Consider the following 27,521-nt stretch of genomic DNA (forward strand, 5'->3'; position numbering starts at 1 on the left):
TTGACTCGTTGGTATAAGTAGTTGAAATTGACTTAAATATACTAAATTTGCCATATAAATTCTTATACTTATTAACTTTTTTGTAACAATAATGTTATAAACAGAATGATAATAATATTATGTTGAATAAATAATGTATTGTTAGCATGAATTGCATGTATTACTTCCATAAATTATATGTATATAAAACGGCCGCGTCAAGTATGCTGCTGCTGGAGATTTCTTCTCATCTTTGATTTTTCTGTTACGTAATTTGCTATTTGTTATCAATGTATAATATTTTTTTAATTTCTTTTTACGATATTGATTATTCCAATCAATGTACTTGGAATAACATTTTGATTTCACTTTTTTTTCATGTCATTATTTTAGCTTTTTCTGTTTCGACTAATGCATTTTTTTAGTTACGCCTTTTTTTATTTTCCCTTAAAATCAAATAAGTTTTTGTTTCAAACTTTTTTTCCCAACAATGTATAGTTTCACACACACACACACACACACACACATACACACACATACACACACGCGCGCGCGCGCGTGCGTGCGTGTGTGTGTGTGTGTGTGTGTGTGTGTGTGTGTGTGTGTGTGTGTACATGATGGCTTTAAAAAGTATTAATTTTAAAATTTAATATTCTCCATAAATATACAAAACATAATATAATATGAAAAGTAACTTAAATTAGATGACAAAATGTCATCAAAATAATATCAGAATTTAATATATTTAACAAACTGTATTATTTTTCAAAAATAATAAGGATTCCGTAAAATTTTAAACATTTGAAATTTATTCCATAATGAATATTATTTATAATAAAATATTACAAAACAACATTTTTTATAAGATAAATTTTCAAGTAGATTTAAATTTCAATTACTATTATATGCACGCACGTAATCTATATTAGTTCTCTATTAGTTCATTAAATAATGTAAATTATTTTTAAGTTATTATGTTATTTTTCACGATATGTCAAATTGGATGCTATCTACTAATAATTTTATCACTATAGATATTTTATAGTATATGTAAACGCATCGGAATATGTAATTGCATCGGAAACTAGAATGAAACAGATGAGTAAGCTACTTGTATTATATATCGCTCTAAATCAACTGTGCTTGTTCTTGTAAACACTTATCTTAAACATATGTTATATCACGTACAATAACAAGCAAAATGATGTACAAGACACGTTCGGCTGAAAATATTTCCAATTCGAGTGTCCGTTGGCCTTGCACTTCGTGCCTTCGTCGGGACCGAATTGCATAACAAACAATCATCACGCAACAAAGTAATTACCACAAACACACGTGTCTCGGGGACGCATCGCTTCTGCAAATATTTATCATCGCAAGGATCCATCGGGCAGCAGAACAGCAAAACAGCTTGTCGAAGACACTCGCGTGCGTTTTTCCGCGGAATATATTTCTTCGTTTTTTTTTCTTTACTCGTCTTTACGCAGCAAAACTTTCGTTCGGTTTACTATCATTGAAATGATGCAAAATTGCTGATTCGGTCAATTGTATTCTAGTCGACGAAAACAATCGTGTAATCAACATAAATGCGCGACGGAAATGTATTTATAATGAAACGTTTATTTATAACTGTGTGCATTTCGTCATAAAAATTTCATGTTAAAATGCAGTAAACTGCAGTTCCAATCGTGATTGATGGGTACAAAAAGGAAAAATAATAACGCAAGGACTAGTTAGCACATAAAAATAATTTACATAAGACCGCTACTTATTTTTTTAGCGGGCTACTTTATCTGCGCATAAGATCATTCTCGTTTGCGCTATTCTATCGCTAATGATTAGCAAGGGCTTATGCAATCTAGTTGACCAAAGCTTGACCTTCCCGACAATCGGACATTCTAGTCACCGCCGAAGACGGGGAAGACTGGGGAAGATAAATTTAAAATACGTTTGCCTTTACACACGGCGCTACGAAACGATTGTCTCCCACGGGCGGAAGGCCGTGTGTCTCTTGGAAATCCAGCATGCCGAGTCCTATGCTAATCTTATTTGTGTACGATTACGTATGTTTATAACATGCAAAGAAATTCCGCGGCGCGCGTTATCAGTGTTTAGTCAGGAGCGCCAGCGCGCGTGGCGTTTCAGGCCAAAGTCTGCCAGTGGCAGAGGAAAGAAAGGAAAGGGAATAGAAAACGGTGGAGTCGGAGGCGGTGGAAGGAAAACAGAAGTAGAGGCACTCACGGAATTTGGCGCGTGTGCACGGAAACTGCTGCGGGCACTTCCGAATTTGTTCTTTCCGTTTCTCTCGCCGCGACTCCACGAACCGCCGCGCGCCGCGGCGGGGCGGTTAAGCGTTTCCATTTTTACGCAATCAAGCAGCTCGATTTATTATTCATACAATTGTAGATAATCGATTGAATTATCAGTACTAAACACGTTTCAGTTAGCGAAAGCCAGAATACAAATTATCCGATATTGGCTTCGTGAAGTAACATGAATAAATATGCACGACCGCCGTCGTTCAACTTGTAAAAATAACAATGTTACTTTTTCTAATTACGACCAACAATGCGATGCATCGTGTAAATAAATATTCTAAGTCTCTTTACATGTATTTAAATACTTATGAAGATTAATGTACAAGGTATACTTAAAGTACAGCTGTTGCAACTCGCCTGCGACTCTTATTATAAAGAGTAAGAGAAACCATGTGCACGTTCAGATTGCGAGCGACGTCGTTTGCCCGCGAAGTTAATAAAATGACGATCAGCAGAATTGTTTAATCCACTTTGGCTCCTCGCACAGGTCGACCTTTAATTCCTTAATTAATTCCGACCCTCGCGTCTCTCTTAATGAAGAAGCGAAGAATCTTAAACCGAAACCGCGACAACGCGGAAGGGATAACGATTCTCGTTACTCGTCGCGAAAAACGTAAGAGTTTTTCAGGGGAGGGAGAGCGGACGGCAAAGGGAAAAGAGACGATGAAGTTCGACGTGTGTACACGAGGGGAGGGGGCTGGGAGGGGGAGGGAGGGGCAAAGGAAAAAGATATAAGAGTACGGAAGAATGAAAGTATAAGAGCCGACGCTGAAGGGCCATCGACTACAGATAAGAGGGACTCCTAAGACTCTTTTAAGAAAAGGTTAAATAAAGGTCGGAGGCTGTGCGCTTGTTGTTGGCTGTTCAGATTCCTTCGACCCCCGCCCCGCCCCGACTTGCGCCCTCATTCCCTTACGGGGAACCACGCGTAACCCCACTTATTTGAATCCCGGAGGCTTCTTCGAGTTTCAACCCCCTCGCGCGCCGGGCTCTTCATATCTTTTATATATTAGAATTTTCACCAACGTTTCCTTCGCAAAAGCTCCGCTCTGTGTTTACTGTTTGGATTTATTCCTTCGCTCCCCCCCGGCCGCGGCAACCTCTCTTACCGAAACTCCCATGGCTGTATATGAGTTCCTTATGTACATCTTCGCCCGTTGATACTTTCGGTTCTCCACGGTTGCCGAACTTTCTACTGCGCCCCATCTGGCAGTAAGGGTACCATCGCAAAAATCTGCCGATCTTTAGACAAATTTCTGATTCATAATTATTTTCTTTTTTGCTAAATATTTAACAAATCGATTTTCGTAAATGTACCGAAAACAATCCCGTATAAATCCTAGAAAATTCATTGTGTTTTTAATCGTGCAAATTTCAAAATGAAAAATGTAGAATTAAAGGAATATTTCATACAAAAGTATTGTATGTAATAAAATGAGAAATTTTCTTTAAAAACTATATTAAAAATTATAATGAAATATTGTCTAATTTAGATTTATTTATCGACCCTAATAAGCAGTACAATCGTTTCAATAATCTGCGCCTAACGAGAAGTTTCGAGATTTAATGAGAGCCTAGAGAAAATCATGAACTTCGTACAAAACAAAAATTGAATACAACCACCCTGATGATGCGATGAATGATTTAATAAAAGAACGATCAATGCTAATCGTTTTGTAATTGCTCACTGAACGGAAAAAAAGGAGGATATCGATATCAGCGGATAGGTGGGAACGAATATAAAACGGGTATCGAAATTTCTGTTGTGTAGGCGATTGTTCGATAGCCGGCGAACCTCGGCCGTGTTTCAAACCGGTGGGATATCGTTAGATTTTAAACTCGTTACAGGCACGCTGTCAGGAGTGTTTATTCAGCGCGCTTTTCTGCATGTCGACGATGCGCGGACTAAACTATGCACGTGCGTCGAGTCTCGTTCGATGCTTCGTGTGTGCAGACTCGCTCGTGTTACAGATACTTTTACACTGGGGGGGAAAAAAGAGCCAACGAAAAGAGTCGGACGTTTAAATTGATACCGCATCGACGATCTACTTGCACGATGAATCCAAATCAGATTCCATGCCAATTCTTTATTTGTATTTTGCATTCACCTGCCTATTTTGCTTCACAGTTTTGATACATGTAGCTGCTTTATCACAGTTCAATTGATTACATATACATTTTTCAGATTCAATTTAAACTGGAAATCGATGTTTTAAAATTTAATTTAGTCTGGAGACGTTTTAAATGTATAAAAGTTAGTTATTTATACAAAGGAATTGATTAGAAAGCTAAGTTGTCTAGTTAAATTTAATTTTTGTTGAAAAAAAAATTATTTTCTTACGTGCACTGTTATAGTAGACGAAAAATATGAAATGTCTATTTTCTAGTTAAATTAATTTAAACGCGTGCTTAGCAATTATGTAAACGGAAAATGTAAAATATTTCTAAACGGCGTGATATACAAGCAGAATAAGATAGAGACCGTCAAAGTTATTATACATATGTACGAGATGGTTTGAAAAGTTTTACTCGATACTGCAGGTTCCCTCTCAAGATACAAAAGAATAATGGAATTAAAAACCGGAAGACCGCATTCCCCGGATTAACACCTGGTCCCCTTATTCGCTTTATCTGCCGGAATTCTCTTCTGGGTTTCAGTCGCAGGAGCAAAAAGGAAGAGTAGCGAAGGGCAAAACAAGGGTTGGCGAGGTGTCCCTGTCTCTCGTTTCGTATTCACGCGGTCGCGGGCCAATCAGAGGCGCGTCTCTTTACACCCGCCTCCTGTTGACGTTTGTCATAATATTTTAATATTAAATCGCGTTACGGGCAGTCATGCGCTCGCATAATCAGACGTTACTCACCGGGCCCCGAGTGTGTGTGTGTGTGTGTGTGTAAGAGTCTTACGAACGTGCGCGAGGGGGAGAGTGGTATAGGAGAGAGGACGAGCAGACGCGACACGGGTATTCGACGCCCCTGTCGTTTCGCGAGAAATGTGGAATACAAATTACCCCGCGGATTCCGACCCCCTGTCGCGATCATTGCCAAGTGTTCGAAGAGAACGAGAATTTAGGAATCTAGAATAATGAATAATTGGAGATCGCAGAAAATGTTGGCTCGAAACGCTCAGCTTAATTACGCGTTATAGATAGTAGACAATTGAAAATTTTGATATTTTATTTAATATCTATATACATTTTACACTATTTCCTCTCTTCATATATTATATAAGAATTACATATTATAATTACATATTATAATTATATATTTAAATGAATGGTGCGCAGAGACAGCACCATTAATCAAATGAATTCGAGTCGTGCAATTGGAAACGCTTTTCTGACAAAAGAGAGGAGAGAAGAGCCCCCAGTCCCCGGTAGTGAAATGTGTCCGCAACTTCGCACTTCCCGTACGCGCTGCAAAATGTCCGTCTCGGAGAAAATAATCGCGAGAGGCGAGTCGCGTCCAGCTAGAAACGCCACTTACGCCCTTTCGTCGGTCGAAGGGACGTCCGCCCGGTGACTTGACGTGGCTTCTGAAAAGGACGTGCAATATTGAGAGGAATTAACGATTCCGCGGGCGTCCGTTTTGGTCCGACGGTCCGACGAACGTTTTCAACGTGCCGGCTGCGGAAAAGAGAAAAGGGGGCGGAATTGCCTGGGCGGTGGTGCGGGCAGGTTTCCTGGGACGATTGACTAGCCATGGCGGATATTTGGAGAATGGCTAGGACCAAGCGGACGGAATGTCTCTGGTCTCAATCGTTAACGGGCTGTGTACATTATAGATGGCCCCGTGATTGGTTCGTCAGCCTCTCAAAAACTCGAACTCATCGCCGTCGACCTCCTCCGCCTTCTCTCTCCTCGCTCACCCTCTCTCGCTCCCTCTCACTCCTCCACCGTGCCCTCAACGCCGGAGTTCCCGGAGTTACCTGGTCGCCGCCACTCGTTTCGAAGGTTTATTTTAGTGCAGCGACGCGACCGAACGGATCACGATGACGATCCTGGACGGGACTTCTATCGGAGCTGATTCTCCCGACTGACAATGTAGAGAAGCGCCCCTTCCATTGGTATCAATTAGTACGATTCGCTAACCTTCGTTCGCCAGGATTCCGCGGCTCTGTCCGTTCCCTTGCAGAGTTTGTTCATCGTCTGACGGTGTCTCCTCGATCGTTACAAAAATTCGCGATTGAATTATCGTCATCGCTTGCGATCGCTGAATTGCGCGCGTCCAAGTTTTTTTTATATAGCATCACGATAAACGTTATCAATTGCTCCAGCCTTAAATCTTACGCGGATATTATTGAAACAGTGCAGGGAAAAGTAATTGTCCTTAAAGAAATCTTCAAAGATCGCTTGCAATAATTAATGATAATGATATTTTAATAATGTTAATTGCTTTTTACGTAACACGTATATAATTCTTATTTTAAAACAGAGTCTTTCTTTTTTATCGAAGACTCTGTTTAAACAGAAACAGTTTATAGCCATATTCCATATAGTCCGCCTCCAACGTATTCTCCACATCTGGACAATTAATAGTGCAAATAATCATCGAGCGTCGGCTAGCCGCGGGAAAATATTTACGCGCGTATTAAATATGTTTACGTTGCTCTTGGCGTATTTTATAAATGAGGAAGGCCTTGTGTGAAAAAAAGAGTGGCCTTTCGGCGCTCTCGGAATAACGTGACGGACGCGGCGCAAAGGAAGAAACAAAGATCGCTGGCATTATGCAAGGTAAACGTTGCCCGCGGTACGCTCTCCCGGTAGGTATCCGCTGTCTGTGTGTACAGGAATTAACGCATAGAGGTGTGGGACTGTCGCAGCTGGATAGGCGAGATACAGGAGATCGAGGCTGTCCAGAGAGATGAAACCGAAGAGACGGAGGGAGATGAAAGTGTATATGTGCGTGCGAATCCGCGCGCGCGCGCGAGACAGAGAGAGAGAGAAAGAGAAAGAGAAAGAGAGAGAGAGAGAGAGAGAGAGAGAGAGAGAGCGTAGGACCCGACATCGGCGGAGGGTGAGAAACGAGAACGGATGAACAGAGAAACCGGAACAGAGGGTGCATCGGAGAGAGTAATTTCGACATTCTGCGGGTTTGCTTACATCCATCGGTTCAGCGATTCCCGCGCATCGCGAAATGTGCAACGTCGTACGTGTCGCCGCAGCGACACTCTCCAATTTCTTCTCTCGTTTCGGCAGAATGAATATACGTATTTCCGGCCGGATACACCAGTACAGAAGTAGCGATAAAGGAATAGTTGAATAACTGTGCGAAGTCCTTCGTATTTTGCGAGCCACATTTTGTTTGCTTCTTTTTAACTAATTTATCGACATTTTTTTAAACAAAATATTATATAAGAAGATTCTTAGCTCTAAAGACGTGCTTCATTTTCAATTTATAACTTAAAACCACTGGCTACGATTTACCTAAATATTAAGATAGTGGATGATTACGTAATTGTAAATATAAAATTAATAAATCTGTTTAACCGTTTATCTATTTATATTTATGTATACAAGATGTTTTAGGACCTCTGGAACAAATTTCAAAAGATAATAGATTTCATCAAAAGAATCAACTATTGTCAAGAAATCTGCAATGTCTTCCCATGCATTTTTCAGAAGCTACGCGTCCGACATCTGACAATGCTAGTTCATGATTCTTTTTTTTATTTCATTTTTTGCAAATAACAACAAAAAGGCAAAAACTGATCTAGTATTATTAGACGTCGCAATGCTGCCGTGCGATCGATTGCATATTTTACAGTCGATCCGAACAAGAACGCGTAACTTCTTAAAAATACGTCGGAAGACACACAGATTTCTTAACAAAAAACGTGTAAATTAAAATTTAATTTTTCTGGTAAAATTATTCTCTGAAGTTTCAGAGGTCCTGAAACACTCTGTATATATCAATCTTTAAACTCGTAGTAATAATAATAATTAGAAAATGGGAAAAGTTTATAAGCCGTGAAAATAAAAATAAGAAAACGAGAGCAAATTTTCGATTAGTCAAACGTTGTTTATACATACATGAAACAATCTCTGTTGTTCCATCGAAACAATGTTTAAAGTTTCTCTTCCAGGAAACAGGGAACTAGATGGATCCTTAGGCAACGGCCAGGTAATCTCTTCGCGCCGGAGGAGGTTGTGTTTTACTTTCATTCCGATTAATAATTCAGTATCAATTAGTGGCCGTTTGAATTATGAAGAGACCTTTCTTCGCTCCTGACTTTCCGGCTGGCGGATCTCGTGGCTTCCTTGCCAAAGGAACGAAGCAAAAAACACACGGGGTCGACGGGATACCTGCGCTCGGATACTCTCGCGCGGCATATTGCGCCCCCAGTCCCGTTTTTTTTTTATTAAATTAAGTCAATTGCCGTAATAAGTACGCCAGCACATCCAAAGCGTGTGCTTTTTACTTGATTAAGAGATAATTATTCGAAATGTTTAAGGGTGTCAAACTTTCGGTTACGCCACCAGAGAGTTACTTTTCTCAAAGATTTTACAACGCGGACGTAAAATCGCGAATCTAATAAATTTATTATGTAAATTTCACAAGTCACAATAAACGCGATGGTAAAATCACATCAAACCACGTGTCGAGAGAGACTCGTAAAACTTACGATAACGCGCGCTTCATGTTTTAAATACTCTTCTACGTCCATTTTCCGAAAAAGGTAGCTCAAACACTGCCACGAAGGAACAACAGTTTTCAGACTCCCGTTGTAGTTGTACAAACACCGTTAGACTTCCTCGTTACATCGAACGCGATATTGTAATATCGAGCAGCGGCAAACACGACTTCTATTAATTCCATTTTCGCAAAGATACAGTAGATTAACGAAGGATGGACGAGGGGTGGAGAACGAATAAGGGAGGAAGAAGGAGGTATATAAAAAGAGAAAGAGAAAGAGAGAGAGAGAGAGAGCGAAGAGGCTACTGGAAAGAACATGGTGAACCGGAGAGGCCGCTGGAAGCCCTCGCTGATGCAGTGGAGGAAAGGAAAGGCTGACGAAGGCAAAACCGCCCCTGAAAAGTCTCAGGGGTGGAAAAGACTGGGACGATGGTTACCGCCAAGTGGATGTAATTTTTCCGTTGTTTGATTTTCATTAACGACTTGTGGCCAACGCGGACCGGCAACAACGTGGCTCGAAGGCAGGGGTGGTCCAAGAAACGGGAAATTATGCTCCACCAAACAGATGTATCCTTTATTTCATTTTCTTCGGCGAATGTAGTCGGAAGTTTATTTCCCGCCGCCAGAGGCGGCTAACGCGCTAATGGCATAAGTCAGCAGGAAACAGAATATCTCGCGTTTTATCGCTCGGCATTATCGTCCAGCTACAAAATATCCTGAAATAAGGTCAACGAGAAAGCTAAGCGGAACGATATATTCAATATTCGGAGACAGAGCGGCATAATAAAACGAGAAAATTAATTTAACAACCTTCAATTTGGACAGTTCCTGTAAACGTAATCTAATTAAGAAGATATTCAGCTGTTAAACAGATATAGAGAGATAAATATAAATATGACGTTATTTGAGGATTATTAATTTAGATATTCTTTTACATAATGCATCACAAAATAGTGGCACCGAATTTACGTAACATCCAAGTAACGTTTTTAATTTAAAAATTTAAAAGCTTAATAAAAAGATAATATATTAATTAATTAAATGTTAATAATGCTAATATTGTACTAACTTTTGTATATTTTATTATATTTGTATTACGATAGATAAAAGTACATAAAAGTACATATATACGTATAAAAATATCAACAGAATATTACGTCTATGTATCAAGAGTTAATTATACATTTCTGTAATTCAGCAAAAAAATAAATAAAATTCTTTTTACAATCTTAGCACAAAACACGAGTTTCCTGCATGTATCGGAAAAGCAGGAAGTATCCGACGTAAAGACATATGGTAACAGTAATCGATTGTCTCTCCCCTCCCCCCCCTCTCTCTCTCTCACTATCGAGAAAGAGTAGCCTCCACGCGATCTTCCCAAAAAGGCGGCGCGGACGCGATAAAAAAAAGGCGCGGAGTGAATAATGGAAAGTGGCGAATTCCTTTTCTGGTAGTCGCGGGGCAGACGAGCTCCATTAAAGGTCTCTAAATCCCCGACGTATCCCGCCCCCTCGCGCTACGCGATTCACTCATCCCTGCGACCCCCTACCCCTCCCCGACCTCCGCCCCCCTTCGTACATGGACGGATCATGACCCAGCATACGGGCGTTCGCTTTTGCTCGTAGACGCATATTTATTCGCAGTCCATTTTGGTTTGTTTGCACAAACGAGAGAGTCCGTCAGGCCGACGACGGACCTCCGACTGCCGACGCCTGGTCGCCCCACTTTTCCGGGCACTTCGCTTTTGCATTCCTACACCCGCCCGCTTCCGGGGGGGCGGGGAGGGGGGGTAAAAAATACAAGGGAGGCCAATGTCCTTGACGTACTTTCACGATCGTGAAATCGCGCCGCGAGTCTTACAGGTTCACCTTTACGGCAGCACGTGAGATAGTTTCGCCTAACAATTGTATATGATCTTTTTTTTACGTTTTAAAAACAACTTTAATAATTTACAACTTAATAATTTTAATGTGCGATGATGCAAAACAAGTTTTCCGTTTAAATTTAAAAGATTACATACCCCTCTTGAATAATAGTACATTAATTATGTATTTGGACTTATTAAATAATATGAATTTTATGATTTATTTAAAGTATATAAGTATAAGTAATTTAATAATAATTTTGACTTAAATTATTGTTATATGAAATTAAAAATTTATAACGTTAATTATAGATTATAAAAAAAATTATCAAAAAGTATATAATTACGCTAGCAAAATTCAATTAATAAAATCATCTCACATAATTTCTCGTAAAATACACTTTCCTGCTCTTGAAAGGAACATATCTTGATGACAAACGGTAGTGACGCAAAAAGGAAGCGCGATTAAGAAGAACGCGGTACGCAAAGGATTGGGGGCACTCGAGTGCGGCGTCAAACCGTTTTGAATTTCAAGCCCGACGCGGTTGGAATATCGGATGAGATTGCGGTTAAAAATTGTACGGTATTACTTAAGCCTCGTCTCGGCGAACTCGAGGAGTTCTTGATGATACAATTAAGTCGGGCAACAGCGGATTTTCTGACTCGGAAAATTATCCAATATTTTTCACGCGCCGCGCGAGGGTACGTCGCCGGCCGAGGGACGGGCAAAGGGTGAGAAAAATGCCAGGTTGTTCCGGGCTCAGGAATTAGAAGCGAAAGGGGGTGCGAGAATATTGAGAGTAGTGTAAGGCGCCTTTAGATAGGACGAAAGGGTAGCTTTCTTCTAATGAAAAGTGGACTTGCTAAGATGTTTCTCCTCGACAAGAATAAAAGATAGCTTATGCAACACCTAGCTTAAGTAAAATTGCCCTATCTCGACATCATCGCGATGTAGAGGCAATAAAGTGGTCTAAGCATTTACTCGACAGTCATAACGTTTCTAAACGTAACTTTCACCTATAGCACGTTCCACACACACACACACATACAGCGTATCGGCTCTTTTATTATTCTGATTGTGGAATATTATATGCCGTCACAAAGATGCAGTCTATAGTATGCGGGCGGTCATGCACGCGCCACGGAAAATTATCCGACAAATGTATCGATTTATAGTTCACATATATGTGTATATTATATATATACGCGTGCACGCTTTAGAGTAGATTTTATTTTAAGACGTAATATATATGCGTATGGAGTACGAAGTAATTCTTATTCAATTTACTTATCTCAGAGAGCTCTACTTTCACTAATAAGATAATTAATTTAAAATTTAAAAATTAGTTGCTATGTTAGCATTCTATTCGCTTATCTCTCTGCTTCGTTTTTAATAGACAAATAATTCACGAAGACAGAATACAAATTGAGTTATCAAAATAGATTTCTGACTCGTTAGTAAATGCATCCCCGATTCCTATCGCAAAATCAATATATTATAACTAGATTGCAGTCGAAATAAATCATTATACATTTACTTATTTTATTATATGTATATATATATATACACATACATTGAGAATTCAAATGCAATAAGATTTTATTATTTGTTTATAAAATTTATGTTACATAAGCAATACAGAGATTGAATCAGCTTTTTGATGTTATAACTTTTAGATAAAACAAAAATTGGATAGAAAAAGGGAGAAAAAGAAAATGCATTATAGAAGGCTAAAACGATTACCGTGTTTAATATTCATTTCGCTCGCTGTCTTGAATATTAACGTCGATATAAAGTTGAGGGTGTAAAAAAACTTTGAAGATCGAGAGCGAAAAGTGTTGTACATACATAAATGAAATAAACGAAAACACAGCTTAACAAATATATCGTCGTCTTTCTTGAGACGCGACGAAATTATTACATCTTAAAATTATATAAATTGTATTACTCCCCTTCTCCCCTTGTTTAATCGGTTTGACTCGGCAAGATGCAGAAATTATTTGATTTTCACAAGGCAATGGATTAAATAAAATTAAATTTCAATCCACGACACATTCCTTTTAGAAATTGAAATCACCAGGTGGAATATTTTCAGAGAGTAATTTTAGCTTGAATGCTCTTGTCAGTTTGGGGACGTGTGACCAAATAAGCAAACTTGCAGCAATCCGAAAGAAAATGATTATTTTCAGTTGTCTAAATACGTGCGAAGTTACTTTGGACATGATTAGCAGATAATTGAAGATCCTGTGTCATTCGATTCCTGATATTCCAGTGCCTCTGTTGACTAATCGAGAATCGATCTCGCGTGGCGATTAAGCCAGCGCCGGATACTCTCCTAGGCGCATTCCGAAGACTTTGCGAGTCGACACCTAACTTATTGCCGTTAATTGAAAACTAGAGAGGCTCGCGAGACTTTTGAAATTACGCGTGAATCACGTCATTCTCGAACGGCGAAGGAGGAGATGGCGGCGATGGCCTCTTCGCCTCGCGTGCGCTCTCCTGTTTTTCTGTCGCTAATTCGCCGAGAATTGCGCTGCGCCGTTCCCGCTCCCGAAGCCGCATTTGTATTCAGTCGGCGGAGTCGGCCAGGGATCGGGGTGGAGGGGTGCGCTCGCGAGGATCGCGGCAGATGAGGTGCTTTAAAAAGAGAAAAGGAGTAAACGCGCGCGCGAGACGCGGCCGCGTCCCGCCTGAACCCGCGGGTGGTGCGGCGAGATGAATAAGAAGGAAGAGAAGAGAGAGCCGCGGCGGCTGCGTGCAGGAGCAGGGGATCTCGCGTATTTCATATGCAGGGGGCTGTTTTGCTTGGCCTCGGCAATATTATTACCATATTTTTCGCATAATGCGCTCGCGTGTATGTCTCTTATTTCACGCGACACCCTCTCGCTATACGCGCTATCGCAGGCGTGGAGGGGCGGCGGGGAACGTGATGCATTTTAACGTCTTATCATTCCGTGGTTCGTCCCATGTTTCTTTATACACTATATGCGTTGCACCGATGAAAAGTTTATGCGCTACAGCAGCGCGAGACCAATCGGAGGCCCGTTCTTTGACCTCGCATTCGATGTGAGCATTTTGATAAAGACATCCTTTATCGCGAGAGTGTTTGTACTTCTTAATATTGACGTAAGAAATACAGTAAAATGGAGAAGAAAATATCAGAAAATTAAATGCGCTTTAAATATGTTAGGAGTTTTTAAGAAATTCAAGGATTATTATTGAATATATTATCTAAAAACATTGATTATACCTTGTTACTATATTGAGGCATTAAGAATGCGTTTGCAGAAACACAAACTATGAATTAACATTATTAAAATATTTTCGTGTCACAAAAAATTAATACAAAAATATTTTTACCGAGAGAAGATCAAGATTTCTTCGGAAAATCGGAATTTAAAATACACGCGGCCCTATGAAAAATTTTAATGCTTTTTTCCACACATAATATATCCGCCTCTATATGACACGAAAAAAATGTAAAATTGCAGAGTCATTTTCCGAACATTTACCAAGGCACTTCGGGCAATACTTCACCCTCCCCTCCCCCCTCCACCCCGGGAAAAACGGAAGGGATAAAATTTTAGAGTCGCGGAGCCACGAACGATGAGAAAGAGTCGCGGGGATGACGCGTCGAATCGTAGCGCTCTTCAATATGAGCACGCGGATGAAAGTGAAGGAAGCGGTACAGGACGGAGAGCCGAAACTACTAGCAACCCCCTTTGTTCCACATCGCGCACGGTCCGCGGAATCTATTCGTGTGTAGATTCCGGAAAATTATGGTCGATAAAGAAACAAATTTCGAATTCCGCCGGAACGGCGCGTTATAAACATTATTCCGCTTGTAGCGGGATTCTCAATTCGCCAACCCTCTCGCATTCTGTTTTCTCGAGCACCCTCGAACGTTTTCGAACGGCATCGTCTCTTTAACTGGAATATGATTTTCGAGTGCTCCTGGGTGTACGATAAATAATACGTGTGAATACGGCGAACGATCGCAAGCATTAACGGGAGAGATTCGATCGGTTAATAATTTTTAGCAGTCCCGAATTTCAATTTTCCGTAAAAATATTTTATCACGCGGACACGTGTTCGTCATATTTTTCATATCTATGCGTGAAATTGCAGTAAAAATACAATGTAATAAAAATTACAAGAGATTTCAGATATTTAGCTCGAGTACTTATCTCAAACTGCACGAAAAATTTCACATCATAATTATAGCGTATCAAAATTAACACTTCAAACTTTCGTTTGCGTTCGCTTACCTACACGTGTCCAAAAAAGTAGATAGTTTTGATGATTTGAAAATTCTCGAGGATAAAATATAAGCTCACCTGAAAATAAAGGAAACTCGTGTTACATATCAATGTGTTTGAATATACGTAAAATTAATTTCTAATAGTAAATCTAATTTATTTCTACATAATTAAAAAGCATGAAATTTCGTTAACACCGTGTAACTTAATAAAACTCAATAAAATCTTGGAGAAGTTAAGTTGTAATACTGACATGTATTAATTATTATTCAATTAAGTTGGCGGGATAAACGAATGTTCGTCCAAAAAATAGCGTTTGCCTACAGAGATCAATATCAAGATTTTCCAACTCAAACAAACAGAACTCCGCGCAAGATCTTTATCGGAACGTCCGATACTGTGTAAAAAGTACAGCCACGTGTGTTTCGTAGTATTATTTATACAGGCTGGGCGCGTTATGTATTTTCACACGCGCTATTGTAGAGCCTTCTCTAGATAAACAATTGCGTAATGTAAAAAGAACAAAAAAGGAGATATCAAATAAATAATAGTGACACTGCGCAAAATACATAGTTTAAAGGAATGCGGCTTAAGTGCGAATACACGTGTCAATATCAATATTTAGCCAATCAACTCTGTTATCTTGATAGTTATGAATTTCTCTAAATACGATTTTATTTGCGTGCAACAATTTCGAATTGTAGCAACATATCTGTTCCAAATTTCGTTACGCATTAAGTTACGAATTTAAAAACCGAACATTTGACACTTCTAAAGTATATTCTATTTATGTATGTAAAGGGAGGTGATAACAAAATTAAGATTTAATTTTGCTTTTGACTAAGCAATATGATAATAGAAAATATTTATCAAATTGTTTTTAGAATTAAAGAATCATCATAATGTTTAATTTATTATTTCAAAGGGCGCGGAAACGCGTTACGTAATACGAATATATTACAAGGAATATCGAAAGAAGTTAAGAAGAAATTTTTAATCACAAGTTTCCGAAGTACCTAAAGCTAGATTCTCTGTATAACTCTTAATGACAATGTCGTTATACTGTCGTTGCGCAGCTTCATTATATATTATATCATATATTATATCTGCGCAACGACAATGTAATGACGCTGTCGTTAAGAGTTACAGAATCTGGCTACTGAAAGTTTTTGAAATTTCTGAAGTTTCTGCTTAAAGTAAGTATACACGTCTCACTCGTTTACAATCGATATCTGACTCCACGACCGGATACTTTATCACCGGGGTGGAGTTGAGTTAGAGTGGACTTTGTTTCTAACGGGACTGAAAATGATGAAGACACGAAATGGAGGCGCCCCGAACGACCGTTGGTCCCAACAGGGTGCTTAAGTAAAAATATTTAGGCCGTTATCGAATCGATCCCGCACGTGACCCAAACTACTTAGCCAGTGTCTCGAAGCTTTGTCCCGATGGACGGCGCACGTTGCGAGGTCTATAAATTCTTGACTCCACACCTTTCTTTCCTTAAACGCGAGTTTATCATGTTATAAAAAGCTTGGATAGCTGTTTCGTATTTGATAATTATTTCTCCGCGTTAAATTCCCGAGATAAGGTTTTTCTTAAAAAGAAAGAGATTTTATATGTACATCTGAATCGGAGATACACAATTTTAGAATTTACGACGAAGTAGAAAACGGTAACTCAAGCACCACTTTTTAAATTAAATAAGTCTCGAGGAGTCGAAGCAATTGCGACAAAGATGAAAGCGGATATACGGAAGTTCTAACATGCCTCCTAAGTCGCTCATAGATTCTATAAGGGGGCAGTTTATATGCAGCCTACGGATGGGGTCAGCACGGCTGGAGATATATATTTTTCAATATAACACGCGGGGGACCGAGCGGCTCGGACCCGCGTGAATCGTTCGACAGAGAGGATTCGAAGGAGGATTCGAGCCAGGAGTCGATGTTATTTTTTATCTTTATTAGATTGCCGGGCACCGGTTAGTTGAGGTTCGACGTGCTACGGACGAACGTGCATGAATATCAAGCGCCGAGTAACACGTGGCGCATTTTATCGTCGTCCCCGGCGACTTGAGTATATTCTTCGATCGTAACGGATACTTCCCTGTGTCAACCCTTTCGATAATGGACTAAGAAGCCGCGCAATTAACTTATAACAGCTTTGTAATCCACTGAGACAAACGCAAATATATGCAATGCATTTTTTATGAAAAGTGTAACCCGCAGTTACTTTACTACTCTGCACCGTTAATTCAAATTTTTAATTATCGCGAATTATAATCTTCCGCTAGAAAAGATCATTTTCATATCGTTATAATTTATTTTCTCGAATTACATACGTTTTATCGTTTTAATTGTACGGACGTGAAATTATATGAATTCCAAATCGTACATCGACATAAGAGCCTTGACTTTTTTTCATCAATTTTTACATGGACAAACTGCAATTACGTTTTAAAGAAGGCGGATGGGCCCGACGTGCGTTTGAACGATAAGAAAGCGTAGACGGATGTTTGTTTGGTGGGCCGTTAATGTCGCCGTGTGTATTGTTTACAGAATAACCGCTCGCCTCCCCCGCCAGCGCGGCGGCGGTGCGGTTTGTCGATATTGAGAGAGTCGACGCGCGGCGGTGTCTTCCTTTGAAAAATACTCAAGGTAAACTCGTGTGTTGATTGTATGTTCAGCCTGTGAGAGGGCGAGCTCGTGTGTAAAGAGCGCCTCTCGGTGGAATTTCCAGGACGGTTACATCGGCTCCTTCCAAAGTACTTTAGTTTCCGTGGGAATCATAATCCCAGTTGTGAACGACTCCGCGAGTTATCGGGGAATTTGCAAACATAAGGGTCGCTCGGAAATCTCACCGATCGGAATCTCATCGGCCTCGAGTGGGTCAAAGTCTCCGATTTTATCTTGCAAAGAAATGCGCAAGGGAGAAAAATTGTTACTATATTGAACAAACATGAATTTTTACGGATAATGTGATAAAACTAACAGGCTTCGGATCAGTTTGGATATCAATATCGTTATTATATTAAAAGTGATGTGTGTAAGATTGATGTGCTTCGTAAGAGATTATATAGTTATAAGATCATAAAGAATGAAGGACAATCAAGTACAATGGAGACCATGAAAATATTGGTTGAGGTACTGACTTACACTGTATTTAGTGTATCGGTAATGTTAGCTAACGTTAAAATTATTGAGGATGCGTGGTAGAGACAATATAATTGTGAAGAATCTTTCAAACAGCTTAGCCGGTATACTCCCTTGCGTCGCTGAAAATGCGCGTGGACGTACCCCGGCGCGGCGGACAGTAATTAATGGAGACGTAACGAGTGGGCGTAACCGGGGACTAATATGCGAAATAAATCTGCGGTAATAGTAAGTAATTTGGCCAATAAGTCGATAACAAATTGGGTTTGCCAGCGGCAGTGCGCGGCTCCCTTAATGGCAGGCAAGTGACCGGATCCACCCCCTTGGACACCCACTGCCCTTTCACCCGTTCGTCGACCGTGGCAGAGCCAGCCACCCCCGCGTGCGCGTCGCCTTTCATCCCCTCCTTTACATCGCTCGAGAAGCACCCCCTTTCTCGCCGGCGTATTCAATATTTCACGGACTCGTAATATAGGAAAGTTTTGTTTAAGCTATAAAGTCAAGGGATAGAGAGAGAAAGAGGGAGAGAGAGACGCGCGACGAAGTATGTGGCTATCTTTTAATGGACGTTGCTATGTCGGAACAACAAGGGACACTGGAAAGAAAAAAAATCAGAGTGTGTCTGGAGAAATATGCATAAGCGATATATCAATTTTTTATATTAAAAGCATAAATAATTTTACATCTTAAATTGATTAAGTTTTATATATATATAATGTAGAGAAAGAAATTGGAACTTGACATAAATTTTAAAACTATTTAAATTATTTAACCTAATTCAATATAAGACATACCTTTACATTATTAACTTATTTGCCTTTATAAGTATTATTAAAAAGATCGTATATACATAATACTTTTCAGTGTAACATAATTCATGGCAATGTTCAATTAGACTAGAGATGTATCGCGATGTATCGATAGCAACACGCGAATTCGAAAAGTTAACGCCTTCCTTTATTCGAAGACGAGGAGGCGTAAAGAAAGCCCGTTGGTCAGTCGTAATGAATAATGCCCACATCTGTTCGGGACATCCCATCAGTAACTGCAGCCCCTTCGCCCCCTTCTTCTGTACTTCCTCACCTTGGTGCTCACCCTAAAAACCATTTCCACCCCATCGCTGCTTTCTCACCCGATTTCGCTGCATATCAAATTATGGAGTTCTGAATGGCCGATCGTCGCCTGCTGCTGCTTGTGATATATTTGGATATATTAAATTTTTTTTCATACTGGACATCCCCCCAACATACACACATTTACATCGCGGACGAATCAATACAATATTCGGCCCACTATCTTCATATATTTCCTTCCTTCCTTCGTCGTCTTTCCTTCTTTTAATATAGAAACGATATATTAACAGATGAAAAAAATTTAGAAAAAAATTTTTATAAGTTAATTATAGTAATTATAGTTTTTAACATCTCAAACTATTTAATACTATCAATTTAAAACATTCTTTCAATATAAAAATATATTCAAGAAATTTAACTACTTATTAAAATAAACTACTTATTGAAATAAATTCCTGAATAAATAATTTGAAATATTCAAATAGTGTATAATAAAATATTATTTATAAACAATTTATTAAATTGCAGAAAATTATAAACACAAATTTGAAATTTTATTTTTCGCAAGTTTATCAATTTTTTGTTTTCTTAGACACGTTTCCAAATCCATTTTTTCGATCTCTTTCAGCTTCAAAAAACATTTCCTACAAAACATCAGAATCGTATCGGAATTAACGACAAAAGCGTGGCTCTGAAAATTTGCAAGAAAAACGTTTATTGGACAATTACGTTTCCCTTCGGCCCACCCATAAGGTCGAGAGGCTTCGTTTGCATAGTCGCCGACACCTTGCGTGTCCATTACGCGGGGGTGGCACAGGCGAGCGCGGGGACCGTTGGCGGGGGAGGGGGGAGGGGGAGGGAAGGGAGGTGGCCGACGAGGGTGAGACGGTAAGAGGTGTGAACCGTAAACGCGCCACGTGCGCCAAATGGAAATGGACCAAATATCGCTGCAAACACTCGACCGTGCGAGTATCGATATACGACGCACCCTCCCTACATCTCTCCTACCGCCGCCTGATCCTCTCCCCGAACTCTACTACGATCAAGGCACACACATATGTGGCCCGTGTGGACCTCCGTTTGTCGTTTATATGCCACTCCCCCCCTCCACCTCTTCCCCCCTAGCTTCGTCTCGCCCGCACACGTGTGCGACGTTCTGCTCGAAAATTCTCCGGTCATTCGAATCCATCAGGAGTCCGCAAAATATCGTGAGCTACTTCTCTTGTACTCTTTGACATTCCTAGCGTGCATGTGTTGGCACAAAACCGTGTATACCGTCGGTGTATGTGGAGAAAGGAAGCCGTACGGTCTCTAAATGACGCATATTTAGAAGGTAATACTTTTTACGTGTTCGAGACCAAACAAAATTTCAATTTATGTAAAGTTTTACATTTCTTTCTTTATTTTTATATATGTAGTATTAATTTTGTGTTTTATATATTGAATAGAATAAATAATAGAGAATTCAAAAGCTGTGAAAATGATGGAATAAATTGAGCCCTTAAATATAATTATGTAAAATAATTATAATTTTAATAAGAATGAGTATTAATATTTAGTGTCTAATTTAACGTTTATATAGCATTTTTTAATAAATAAAGTTTTCGAGTTATATATCAATCGTTTTTTCTTCTCTAATGTTCTATGAATTTGCTTTTCCAAATTACGTTACACCATTAAATAAAGTCCTTTTGCCGGTTTCTCAGGGTGAATCTCGCAATAAATGCATTATCGCGACGGATCAATTAAATTCCCTAACTCACAGAAACACCGCGAAGAAGGAATTAAGGAGACACGCGCGAGTGGAAATAATTCCCTTCTTGCTTCCCGCCGCTTCTTCATTTATACATTCATCCAATTCACCAACGAGAATTGTGGAAAACATGAAACTACAGCGGAAACAGGCAATAAGAAGAAGGCGAATAAGGATAGATGCGCAAGATGCGAACCGGGAGAACGGAGGAAGAGACACAAAGAGCGACAGAAAGCGAGCGAAAGATAAAGAGAACGAGAGAGAGAGAAAGAGAGAGAGAAAGACAGAGAGGATCGACGCGGGAGATGGAGGGAGCGAGTGCTTCTAACTAAACAAATATGTACTCACGTACTCATTCACCTATCTCTCAGTCAGTCCTACCTACGCTCCTAGAGCCCTTTTAAAGACTTTTCCTGCTGCTCTTCTACCTCCCCCCCCGCCCCCCCGTATCACCGCGCGCCCTCCGTTACTCCGGGCGCCGACACATACCCGCGGCGGCGATCCCGACAAAGGGAAAAGCGCGGTTAGGACTTGAAACGTTCAAACGTCGGTCGGCTGTATATATATGTGTGCACGCTTCGCTCGGACGGTTTTAACGGGAAGGAAACGTCACGCGATGTGCGCACGGAGTGCTCCCGCGGCGATTGTAGCGAGTCATCGCTTGCTATCAACGGCCGAGGATTTCACAAGTCCTTCAAATGGAGGCTACCCGATACTCGAACTTCGAGACGCGTCCGCCGCCTGCTGGTGCAAGAAGCCGCGGAGGGAATAGGCTCTTTTAATCTACGAGTGTTACCGCTACGCGAGCTTCTACGCAGATCATAGATTATTTTATTTTTACGCAACTGTTATGCACACGAAGACGATACATCCTCTTGACTTTATTTGCTTTCATTTGTAGTGGATAGAAAAAAAAATTACAAATGAGTCGTTCGTTGACGAAAGGACGCAAATACGTTTTCTCGTAAGCGTATGTCAAGAAAGATTAATTATTTTTTGTTTATACGCATATATTTTAATAATGAGTAATTGCTAAAGCTTCTTATGGCACGTACTCCCGATTAAAATTTGCATTTAACTCGAATTAATCATCACACGGCGGTCTGCTATATTTAAAATCTCGCACGTTGCGAGAATCTCGAAGATAATCAGAGCGATATTTATCGAGGCGCAAGAAGGCGATCGTATCAACCGGGATCGCTCCCGGAGGTGCATCGTGCCGATTTCGAAAATGGCATCGGGTACGATTAATCGCGATGCGGGGAGCGTGGGCGAGCGAGCGCGCGCGCCCCTAACGAAGAACGCGGGTCGGACGTAATCCGCTCTCTCAGAACGACAGAGGGGGACGAGAAGCTCGCGCAAGGGGAGAGAATCACCGTGGCCCGTACGTAACCCCCCGAGGTGGGGTAGTCGCGCGCGCTAGATGATATCCAGAGGATTATTCTCTCCCGGTCGCATCACAAACTGCCGTGACAAATCGCCCTATACTTTATGAGACGAGTCTTTCTTCTGCGCGGCCCAGCAGCCGCTCACTCCGCCGGAGCATATATCACCCGGGGCTGTCGATATATTATCGCCCGCGACGCCTACCGTCGCTGCTCAGCAGAGTCAATACACGATGCGCCGAAACAAATAGCCCTGCGAGAGAACGCACGGAAACGCCGAGAGCGGGAGAAGTGACAGCAGCAGCCGGCCGTCACGACGAAATCCTTCGTAGATTTAGACGACGATATATAGGTCTCGAGAATCGATGCGATCGCGCCTCGATATTTTTTGTTTTTTTCTTTCCTTTTTTTTTCGACGACGTCGCCGCGTGCGACGCATCGAGCGTGAATAATGCGGACAATGCGAGAAAATGCAGGAAATAATGTCTGGCGCTTAAAAAGCGTAAACAGTATGCTCAAACGCGTAATTATACATATTGTCAGCAAAATTTATTGCGACACAATAATTCATGCGTGTAAAAATAAAAATTAAAAACAGCATTGAAAATTCTTCTCCTATTGTATTGCGACAAAATGTTACTCTTTCGCTGACATTAGCTTCCCTATTCGCGAAGATAATAATTTTCTCAATGCACCCTCGCTTATTGCGCGCGCTTTCACAATATAAGCCCGGCACATTTTTAATCATGTCCTTTCCTATCGCGCCACGCTATGTCTTTGAACGTGGGCCGTTATACAACTTGTTAATTTACAATTATGATATTCCTGGCCACTTTGTAATCGCGCAGCCGTTTCGCCATTCGGCGTTTTCTCAGCCCTCAGCCCGTCGTAACCCTTCCCATAAATTTCCTGCTTTCAGTGGCCGATTTATAATTACCGCTTTCATATACCCAAAGTGTAATTTGCTTGTGTAAATTCCACATGCTCGGCTCGATGTAGTAATATTTCACGAACAATTCCGAAAGGTATACGGTTTACGCGAGTGGCCGCATATTTTCCGCTGCCCGCGGAAGATAACGGTTTGTATGAGATTTATAATACTTCTATATTATACCGGCACTTCTCTTTTTTCAATTTTGTAGAAAAATTCGCAGAACTACCTAGCCTTGAGGGAGCGAGGGGGGCGGGGGGTGGGGGGTTGAAGATCGGAGACCAGTCGTTCAAAAAAATGCAGAGTTTGTAAAATGTTCATGCACACACACTGCGCGTGTAGTAGCAAATATAAAAATTTATACCATTACGCTAATATTAGTCTTTCGCGGAATGTCTTCCTCGAAACGCGCCGGCGCGGTAGCATTCTCTAAATATAAATTAAAATCGAAGCATTAATACTTAAATTAATAACGAAGTAATTGAGACACGTGTGTCATATAGAATTTTAGCCGGTTTGATAATCCCGGTTTGTACCAAAATGAACGCACCGTACAGCGAACTGTAATGCAATTAGATTTTAATAGGACCGTACATTATTCAGAAACGGCAGTTTCCACGTCGATGAAAATTTAGAGGCGATACTTTATGTTTTAATATTCATACGTCATATCAATGTCGAATAAATGTGCGATTGCTGTCCACGATGCTTTATAATATATGCATAGTGAATGTGTAATTAATGAAAATTGAGATGGAATTGTTTCTTCGCGTTTCTATTTTCACGAGGATTTTTTGCTCTCCCGTTGACAGAAGACACGAGATAATAGATAGCGGAAGTGTACTAAATTTATCGTGCACTTATTACGGAAGAATATCATTATTACTTTATCATGTATAGCTTTACAGTGTCAAGTAGTATTTTTAATTATCGAGCTTGCCTAATGTGAATAAATTAGCCATAAAAAACAATAAAAACAGTAAAATAGCTGAGCTTATTAAAGAAACGATTTTTTCAGTCTCAAATTCTTTCTGGAATGCTTTCTTTTATTTTACACTTGCCCTATATATATTTCCCTTGGCATTTAAAAAATATTCTTCATCTCATAATCAACTTACAATTTAATAATAGAACAACGATTTGTTTTTATGTTGCGTATATCTAAAACTCAGTTGATATAAAAATACTTAATCAATTAATACAAAATGCGTAAAATAATCGAGAAGATATTGCGAGTATTTGAAAATCAATTTCGATATGATGGGTAAATCGCGAACTGCGTAAGAAACGGTAGCATGAGGTATACCTGCGATCGGCATTCTGCGGTTTGCGGCTGCAGAGATTGCGGCCATAGAACGATGCGTTTTCCACGGTGCTAATCGTGGTCCGCGTGTTTTCCGTAGGGAAAGGAAATGGTCGTCTCTTTCTCTCATTCTCTCTCTCTCTCGCGGTTTTCCCATCGACTGATGTTTCGCAGTGCTTTCGTGCGTACGGTGGCGCGGTAGCCACGCGACTGTCGAGTAGGTTACAGCTTTTCGAGCGTGGAGTTTCGAGGTTTCGCGGTTTCGGGGAGGGATAGAGCGTGGGGTGGAGTGAAAGGGGATGAAGCGTCGGCGCCCGGCGATACACTACACTACCCGACACAACGATGCGTGCGACTATCCCAGTGCGTGCCACGCGCTCGACATGACAACACGTATTTCCCCACGTTGCTCGTTTCAGCAACGGAGGTAAATCTTTCCGATGTATGCAGACAATTCGGAGAGCGACGTCAATTTTTGTAACAATTTTGTTAGCACATTGAACGACCGACTGGCATCATTGATTGCATTCGTATAACGTTCTCATTAACATATTTTTAATGTAAATATTGAATTTAGAAATAATCCAACTCTCAATAGAGAACTTCGAAATTAAAAAACATAACGAATGTTAACTTGCAAAGAACTGGAATGTATTCAATTCGTTAATTTTTTCGCCAATCTGATTTAAATTTCAGCGACATTAAATGTGAAACGTTTAACAAGGCGGATAGACAGTCGTTGAAAGGCAGAAAATAAAATATAGCAGGTACTCGCGAATTATAATAAGAAATTTCGTTTTTATCAGTTGTAAAAAAACAATCATAAATAAAACAATGACACAGTGAGAACGCAAAAAGGACGCGTGTTTCTATTTATAATTCACTTGTAGAAGTTTTATTTTCAACAGTGATAATAATGACATCGATGGTAATAATAATACTGATCATAATGAAACGTTACAATGATAGAACATTTCATGATGATAGAATGCAATTTATTTTTATCTATCAACGCGTGCGCGCGCGCGCGCGCGCGCGTGACTGGCATAGTATGCGAAAGGTCAAATTCTAGACTTATATTTTATACCGTATCCCAGTTTATTGCTAGCTGGAATTTCAAGTATGCTATTTTCTACGAAATGCAATTGCCGTTAATAACGAACCGCCTGCAATCCCGCGATGTCGGCGTATGAATGCAAAAATTGATCCAACGATTTCAGCAGCTGTTCACAACACGTCAAAAGAGAATAGCACGCTCTTCACTCCACACCTCTCATTTTTTATTCATGGGTCTAGACCTAGTAGATTTGTGCCAAGTTGTATGAGAACGGAACATATATCAGTCATCGTGCGCTTACTTGCTTACAAAGAAGAATGATGACGAAGAGAGACAGATGTTGATAACTTCTCTGATTTATTATTATTCAACGATCTCTCGCGCTTTCTGACGCTGATATTACGTTTCGCTCGCTCTACTCGATCATCGTCTTTAAAAATCTGGATGATTCGGATATTCCATTTAATAGCAATTCTTCATTTGAATATCCTTTTAATACGTTGCCATACTTTTTTTCATTTAAATTTTTACTATTATTCAAAGATGCTTCCGATTTATCGGAATTTTACTTCGTTTTCGAGATAATTTGAATTAAATTCATACTCAAAAATATCCAATATTGTGTTCTTATCAATCATTTTTAAGAACTAGTAATATTAGTTAATATTAAAAACGTACAAAAAATAAAAGTCATATAAAAAATATACGCAAAAAATACACATTTGACTTGAACTTTTTCTAGTTTCAATAACATTATTTAAGACATAGAAAATGTCATTTAAAAATCTCTTTGTACGCGATGTTTCTTACCGACTTGAGAAACTTTTATAGAATAGGCGCATGCAGCGTTTCAGTAGATGCAATTGCAAGCGATGGCTTGCAAGATGACCTGATAACAATCGCGATCGATAAAGAAAACAGCTTGGCCGACGATAAAGCGTAAACACTGCGTTCCCCCTTTGTCAGCGTGTACACGCGGCTTCGCGAACGTGAAACAAGATAAAGCGGAACAATACTTTCGTCGATTAAATGGATGCACTTAGAGGAAATTAATTTTTCGCGCTGGAAATAATGGCATCGAGTTGCTGACATAATTGACGGGGCTTTTTATGAAATAGTAACGAACCAGAGCTTGTACAGGGGCATAGAAGATGCAATTTGACATATTAATATACCGAATTCAACGTCGGTCGTAACTCGTACCTAGCGATAATTATTAGAAAATAAAGTCTAGGCGTCTAACTCTGCCCGACGATAAGAAGGCGCCTATCTAAATAATGTCATTACAAAGTAGTTGTGTAAGGTAAAAAAAAAGTAAATTAATTTCTAAAAATAAACACGTCAGCGTGTCACTTCCTCGAATTCAAGAAAAAGGAAAACGTCACAGGAAAATAATAAAATACTTCGTCTGTCGCACATTACCGAATGTACAACGTTTAAAACACGCGTGTTCTTACTTGGCGTGTAGTCTTCGTGTTTCAAGAAATAGTAACATCCTAAGACGACGTCACAGAAAAGACGGCGTAAACACGTCGCCGAAGGGTGGCTCACGATTACAAATATTGCTCATTAAGTCACGTCGTGTTTAAAGTTCGCGGAGTGCGCCCGGGGACGCATTATCGGCTGCTTACTTTACATCGTATCGCCACCGTGAAAATTAAGCCGCTTGTTTTTATGACGCTCGTCGAGAGAATTTCAGAAGCGGTAAAGTAGCCGTCGTATATCGACCGCGGCATTTCGGCGAGTTTACGCTTACACACCTGTTTGATTGCCTCGGTCGCTGTTGCTACAAATTGACACGACGTCCTGATAG

General features: G+C 40.1%; 1 protein-coding gene across 2 annotated transcripts in view; it reads right to left on the bottom strand.

Moving 5' to 3' along the window:
* The window catches only part of LOC105453394 (forkhead box protein P1), a 292,226-nt gene that overhangs the window by 30,583 nt on the left and 234,122 nt on the right, over positions 1-27,521 (bottom strand). The window lies entirely within an intron of this gene.

Source organism: Wasmannia auropunctata, unplaced genomic scaffold (assembly GCF_000956235.1).
Source record: "Wasmannia auropunctata unplaced genomic scaffold, wasmannia.A_1.0 LD336000.1, whole genome shotgun sequence".
Lineage (NCBI taxonomy): Eukaryota > Metazoa > Arthropoda > Insecta > Hymenoptera > Formicidae > Wasmannia > Wasmannia auropunctata.